Source organism: Mytilus californianus, unplaced genomic scaffold (assembly GCF_021869535.1).
Source record: "Mytilus californianus isolate M0D057914Y unplaced genomic scaffold, xbMytCali1.0.p SCAF_6, whole genome shotgun sequence".
In the NCBI taxonomy this organism is placed as follows: domain Eukaryota; kingdom Metazoa; phylum Mollusca; class Bivalvia; order Mytilida; family Mytilidae; genus Mytilus; species Mytilus californianus.
This window is the reverse complement of record NW_026262712.1, coordinates 57,724,275-57,731,994: the sequence shown is the minus strand read 5'-3', so window position 1 is coordinate 57,731,994 and position 7,720 is coordinate 57,724,275. Positions and strand designations below refer to the sequence as shown.

General features: G+C 31.5%; 1 protein-coding gene across 1 annotated transcript in view; it reads left to right on the top strand.

The window, feature by feature from the left end:
* The first annotated feature begins 306 nt into the window (after positions 1 to 306).
* The window catches only part of LOC127706556 (uncharacterized), a 108,067-nt gene continuing 100,653 nt past the window's right edge, over positions 307 to 7,720 (top strand). Inside the window, exon 1 of the mRNA XM_052211211.1 lies at positions 307 to 318. The gene's annotated coding sequence lies outside the window, so the exon portion shown is untranslated. The remainder of the gene's footprint in view (positions 319 to 7,720) is intronic.

Below are 7,720 nucleotides of genomic sequence, written 5' to 3'. Positions count from 1 at the left end.
GGCCAAAGACAACCATTTTTCTGGTTTGCAGACAATAACTTGTCTAATGGCATACCGCTAAAGAAAAGGAAAAGGAAAATAAAATACTTCGGCTGATGAATTTCTTAAAAGAATATTTGACTTCAAGATATTGTCTGTGTAGTCTGTTGCAGTCATGATTTGATATGAATGTTTTAGTGTTTAATTTGTTTTTCAGGGACATCGTATGGCTGTTAATCCCCCCCCCCCCCCCCCCAAGTTATTTAGTATGAATATTTGTTGGTCTGATTTTATTCATGAACATCTATAGCTATTATCTCACAAAAACATAAGGAAAAGGTAAGGTGTGCTCTATAATAGGATGAATGTGTGGGGAAAGGAGGAGGAAGGATTCACTTTTTGAAAACCACAATGGCCTACTGATCCAAATTTTTCAAAAGTTCTATATGATTCTTCAATAAAGATTTCTACAACAATCTATTCTCCCAATTATATTTATTGGAACCCAACAGCCAATACTTTCTACCATCACCAGACAATTGTCTCTTCAACAGTGCCTGAGAAAAAATTTGTAAGGGTTAATCAGATTCAACTCAGATCTCGTTTACAAAGTTGAAATTTTGTACCTCCTAAACCCCTGAGTAGACATTTTACAAACTTTCAGAAAATCTTACCTGACGGCATTGTATACTTCCTGTTTTTTTTTTATACCCCCTGCAAACAGAAATAGGAATCACCCTGTGTGTCTGTCTGTCTGCCCATGTGCCTTGTAAACCAAACTCCCCCTAAACACATTACACAGTTGTACAACACTTCCCAATTATCGGCATAAAGGAATAACCACCCATAATTGATTTATTTGAGTGCCTCCCATTCATCTAAGTACCTTCAATTTTGGAAAAGCCATTAGTATCGCTGGGTGGGCGTATCCTTTTGGGAGTTCACTCTTAGTTGTTGTTTGATCTGTTTGATAAATAGTTTATCCCATAACAAATTCAGATTAAGGGACTAGGGTGTGCATTTTATTAATTTATATTTAGAAATGGAACCATCTTGACCTGTTCTGAGATATTTGGCTCTCTGTTGTAAGAGATGAATGCACTTAATTGATAGGTTCAGATATCATACAGCATCTTAGATGAAAGGAGATTTAAATTATCTATTCAACTTGAATGACTGCCATCTTTAAAGTTAAAATGGGCACTTAAATTTGCATTAAATTTAAGTTTCATTGCTCCCTCTGTAGATTTAATATTTCTAATATTAAATGTGTATACAATATACAATTATTGCCTAATTTACATTTTAACTACAGAAACCTGAGCCAGAAACTATCAAGACATATTCTCAGATAATGGAAGAGAAAAGGAAGAAACTTGAGAAACAAAGAGAAAAGTAGGCTAAAACTGAAGAAAAGCCGAAAAGAAAGAAAATTACCCCTATTGGTTTCAGTGATTTCTTCTGTTGGTAAATGTTATTTGAAGATGGCAATAAAGCAAACTAATCCTTTCTTCAAATCTTTAGACTATGAACATCTTTAAAGTTTGTTCCACAGATTTATCATCTTCGCTAGCCAAGGGTTACGATCCACTTCCCTCCTCTCCACCCTTGGCGGATTGGGATAGAATTTCGGTGACACAATGTAATGATTTTCATTGGTTGCAGTCGAAACTCGCTGCATCCAATCAAAAAGCGCCTATAACATGATCACGTGTAAATGTAGAAAGTGTATGTAAACAATTGTCACGTGCTTATTGTTCAACAAGTCTTTTTATCCCTAAACATACGACTATATTTAGTGACAATTTGAATGTTTTTAATCAACTAATAGAAGTTCCTGTGTATGTTTCTAGCACAAATGCATGAATGTCAACGTATATTTTCGTTTCCTGCTTTACCAAGTGTGTAGAATCTAGACGCTACCGTGTTTTTACCTCCAAATTGAAGAGTTCAAGTGCTACCATTGGTTAAGAATAATGTATTCGGAATGGGCGTGACTTTAATCTACCGATAGATGGCGCAACATTGTTATCACAAATGTTGACTTAATCTGCCAAGGGTGGAGAGGAGGGAAGTGGATCGTAACCCTTGGCTAGCGAAGATGCATATATATATATATATATTGAGTCTGTTCAAAAATAGACCTTACTGTCTCGTAGTTATTGTCAGTATGTCTATCTCTAACTTGCCGCACTGTGAACAATTAATATATGACAAATTAAAGGTTTTAGGTTTGTAACCCGGATTTGTTTTTATCTCTATCGAGTTTTGAGTTTCGAACAGCGGTATACTACTGTTGCCTTTATTAGGTCAATGGTTCCTATACAAATGGACAAGAATATTTTGTCTAGAAAATAAATGTTGTGTTACATTAGTTGCAACGAAATACTGTTTTTTCCCAGTCAAAGAAAAACCGATACTTTTACACGTGAAAGAAAAACTGATAATTACACAAAAAGTCATGTGAAAGAAAAACTGAAAATTACACATGTGAAAGAAAAACTGATAATTACACATGTGAAAGATATCCTAAGATTTCACTTTGATGTCGTACAACAATAGGTGTTGTCAAGAGATTGTCAATGACGTTGCACTAAAGAGAAGTGAGAGCCCATAAAAAAGATGTAGTTCCTAACATTTAATAATTCATTCACTCATGCGCTGAGCGCAACAATTAATTAATGCATTATATAGTCACTTTCAAAATTTTGTTTTACACAACTTCTCAGATTAGTTTAATACCAGTAGTACCTTTTTGACAGGTGTCCGGAAAATAATCTTTATAATTTTGCAAGAGATGAGTGCTCTTTAAAAAATAAATGACCTCTGGGGAGAATATTTTAATAATTTTGAATAGTTTATTTCTTTCTTACTTCTTTCAAAACTTGTATTCACAGAAACCATTTTGAATGAAATAAAGAACCGAAGAAATCTCCATTAAAAGCAGAGGTATCAGATACAAAAACTGGTTTGTTAGAAATGTTCACCTTTACTCTTCAAGAAAACACAGATAATCCAGCTCAGTCTGACCAAGTTGATAGTTCTACAAAACATTTAGAACTATTATCAACTTCAGTTCCAAAAAATACCTAAGAGGATATTGATGATCTTCTTGAAATGTAAGAATTTGGTACACTCATTGGAAGCTGTTCTTTGAACATACAGTTTGTTTTTTTCAACCCTTTGCTCAAGCATTTATATGAGGGTCTAGATGAGGTTTACAGAATTAGAGACTAATGGACAAAATGTGCATTATAAAGGATAGAGTATAATAGGCCAAAAAATACAGATTTGAGAAAAATGAGCTTACAATTAAAGAATAGAAAAGGGAAGGACCACCATCAAGACCCTTCTATATGGAAGATTTTAGGCAGTCATTGTAAAATGTGTTGCTTCATAGGAGATAAAATCCAAACAATTTACACTTTAAAGAGTGGTGTGAAGATACTGTTACAAGTTGGAAATTTTTTTTTTTATAAAGTAGGATTGATGGTAATACAAAACCAAAATATTGACTCAGCTGCATTTGTAAATACAAATAAATGATTAAATACATTTGCCAAATAAACTTAAAATAACAGTTCAAGAGACAGCAAATACTGAAGACTAGTATATTCTGGAATTGTCTTGCAGACTTTATTAAAACAAGCTCCTCATTAATGACAAATTTTATCAAAGGAAACAATAAGCGTTATGACAAAACAATAAACAAAAAAACAAATATAACAGACTGCAGCCAACGACAAACACTAAATTACATGCTCCAGACTTGGGATAGGCACATACAGAATTTGTCAGGGTTAAACATGTCTGTGAGCGCTCAACTCTTAAAACTACTTACCTAAGGTCCTAAATCAGAAATTTTCATTTTTGAAATCTCCTCCAACAAGATTTGTTAGAAAGTGTCTAACAGTCTAATATTGGTTTTGGAGTATACGTTTGCATCTTTTCAGTTGAACATTGAATATTTGAAATCATAAAACAATAGTTATAAATCATGTTTTTACAACAGAACTCTTTACACCAGTTGAACTTAGTGTGTGTAAGGTTCTTGCTATTCATTGCTATTTCATTTAAATGTCCTGCAACAGCTATTCAAAAATGTAGATTTAGCCCCAGGTTTCCTATCTAGTTTCACTACAATACTTTTTTTTCATTTTAAAGTGAACATTTAAACCTTAACAAACTAAAGAAACGTCAATCTTACATTATGTCTTTTCAGCCAAATTTACAATATGACTATGAAAAATCAGTTGATCAGTAATACTTACAACTGTATAAAAGTGGATTTTTTCTCCTATTCTTACCAGATTTATAATTCGATTTCATTTTAAAAAGCAATCATGCCTGATTACTTCACGTATAATGCACGCAGATCAGTGAAAAAGTTTGTCTACATATGGTACAAAAATAAATAGAGAAACAGATTCCACCACTGAATCTCGTGCAATACCATATGCTTCCACTCTCAACAGTTAAATTTCATATATATAAAAAGCTCGGCAAGCCTGGCTTTTTAAATATTTGAAAACGTAATTGTCTCCAGTGGGAAAATATTGTTTCACACTTGACGCAGTGGTAAAATCTATATATGTCATTTTTATATATTCAAATTTTACATTGATTTAAATGGAGAATATTTCATTTTATGAATGTAACTATTCTTAAATAACAGGTTACCTACTAAGAAAACAGGTGATGACTCGTGGTTGGAATTTAGTAAAGAAGATTTAGACATGACTGGATGTGAACCTGCCGACGATGACGATCTTCTCAGGGAAATTGATGAATTATTGGTATGAGGCAACATATGTATTGACATAACAATATTTTTATGATGACCGAAGACATGGAAATTTGATAACAAGACTGCGATAATTTTAATTCATCAGTGCTATAGCGTGTGTAAAACAGTTATTATGTTTACAGAAGAAATAGTGTCAGAACGAATTTTGATATTTTTAAGTTAAAGATTGCAATAATAGAGAATTTGATTTATTGGCAAATCATGTAGAAGTAATACTATTGCCATGAATTTTCCAATGAATATAAGAATACTTTAAATCTGATAATCATTGCTGAGCAAAACAATGGACTAACTTTAAAGTGCAATATCGTATTCAAAAGATCAATAGACTCAATACCACAAATTGTATATAAACAAGATGGATGTATATATAATTCGTTGATCTCTTAATATCAGAAGTTGTTACTATATTTCTAATTTTCTTCATTTGAGTCCTCAAGGTTACCAGTCATGTTTTTGTCTGTTTAATTGGTGAGACTACATGTATGTTATTCTGTAATTTACTACAGTTATCCTTCTCTTATACAATGTATATAAAAATTTAAAAATTTGGTATGATTGCCAATGAGACAAATCTTCACCAGAGACCAAATGACATAGAGGTTAACAACTATAGGTACATGTACGGCCTTCAACAATGAGCAAAACCCATACCACATAGTCAGTAATAAAAGGCCCAGAAATGACAAATGTTAAACAATTCAAGCGAGAAAACTAACGGCCTAATTTATGTACAAAACAATGAACAAAAAACAAATATGATATACAGCAACGACAACCACTGAATTACAGGCTCCTGACTTGGAACAGGCACATACAGAATGTGGCGGAGTTAAACTGTTTGAGGGTGCCCATGCTCCTGCTAACCTGGGACAGTGATGTAACAGCACAATATATGATCAAACTATAAAAATCAGTTGAAAAGGGCTTAACTGGTCAGATTGATACAAAGCAGAAAAACAAGTAACAAAAACACAGACATGACGTGGCAGGATATTTATACATCCCCAAAACAAAAAAGACTTAAGTACAGATCTGAGAGTACTCACAGTTACTGACAGCTAGATCAAAGCCAATAACAACTAGTAAAAAAGCATATATCAATTACTAAAATAGCAATCAGTACACATCCAACATCCTGCAGGAACATTATAGCCTGTTGTCTGAAACCAAATTAGATTCTGTGTGATGTGTTCAATGACTTGTAGAAAGTATAAACACCGTTTTAATCACTTCATTTGTACTACAAACTTTTGACTTGTAATTTGCCATTAAATGAAAAAAAAAAAAACAGATACTAAAATGTAAATATACACTTGCATATAGGCCCTTTTTAAATCAAATTTTTTTTTTTACTATTTACGAATTAATATGAAAAGGTAAGATATCAAATTTAGGCAGTTGATAAGAATAATGGAAGTATTTTATCAGTATCTTATGTTTGTGTAAGAAATTGAATAAAATTGAATAATATCAAAGTTGATTACTACACTTTTTCTAAAAACCAATTTACAAATTCTTTCCTAAGGTATCTGCATCACAAGGTGTAGCTGTATGATCCACTAAATCTACTTTAATTTTAATTTTAATTGGCCATAGTTTTAATTGTAATTGGTATTAAATACAATTTATACCTCAATTCGTAATAGTTAATTGAAACCCTCCATTACACACTGCAATACACAACTTAATACACCATTTATGACCTCAATAGAATGTTAGATAGTTGATATTCATTGATAGAAGTAGTTGTTACCTATAATTACTATTGATCTACACTACAAAAAATCATTTTGTAAATTATGTTTCAAAGATGAATGATTAAACATTTAATTATAATAAGGTGTATATTATTTTCCCAGAAAATAACAAAAAATAAAATCTGTATAAAATATGCAAATATGGTAAATTGTCTTTTAAAACCAGGGTTATAATGATCTGATATTAGTCATTAAATTAGGCTGATTTAAGTTCAGATTTATCATTGATTAATTTTGTTTGAAACAATAATTGCATAACTCTAACCTAAGCATTTTCTGCATTACAATTAATTTGTTTATTCCTTATTATATTACAATTTAACAGTATAATGTAATTGTACGTGTATATTTGAATATAGGAAATGTATTTTTCCCAATGAAGAATGAACACCAATTTAAATAAAACTTGGTTACTTCATATTTTGTTGTTGTTGAAAACGTGCATTTTCAATGTCTTGGCTTTGAAATCAGCAAGCCTACTTCAATAACAAATATGCTTCACTTTCCTCGAATAATCCTTTATTGCATCAGTGCACCTTCAAAAATTGAAATATTAAAAGAATTTGCATCAATATTGAGAAATTCTTCATCTTTTGGCAGTAGAATAAAAACTTTATCGTAAGATTATATAGCTGAAAATAAACCTATGCCACACTTCAAAACAGAGGCATAAGATACCAAACGGCTAGTCAAACTCATAAGTAAAAAAAATAAAATTACCAAATACAAACAACAGTACAAAATACCAAAATAGAAAGATAAATACTGAGCAACACGAACCCAACCAAAAACCATTCATCTTTAGTGTCATATTTTTTATATCAAAAATCCATAAAAAAATATTATAGGATAGACAAATTGTATACCTATGTACATGTATACATTGAAATACCCATACAAGCAACCATTTACAAGTAAAGCTAGGGAGACAAGATTTTAATTTCAAGAATCGTTATCTATTTTTAAGGTTGTACACTGTGAAACTACGAGGATACACGTTTTTTTAAAGAATCTTTATTTGGAATTAGAAGGATAAACTTTTTCTGTTGAATCCTTTTATGATAATTCTTCTGTTTCTAAAATTGTAAATTTGAAACCCTGAACATTATTCCATAAATACATTAAATTGCAATTGAAAAGAAGTTGACCGTGTATAACAAATTAAGTGACCATT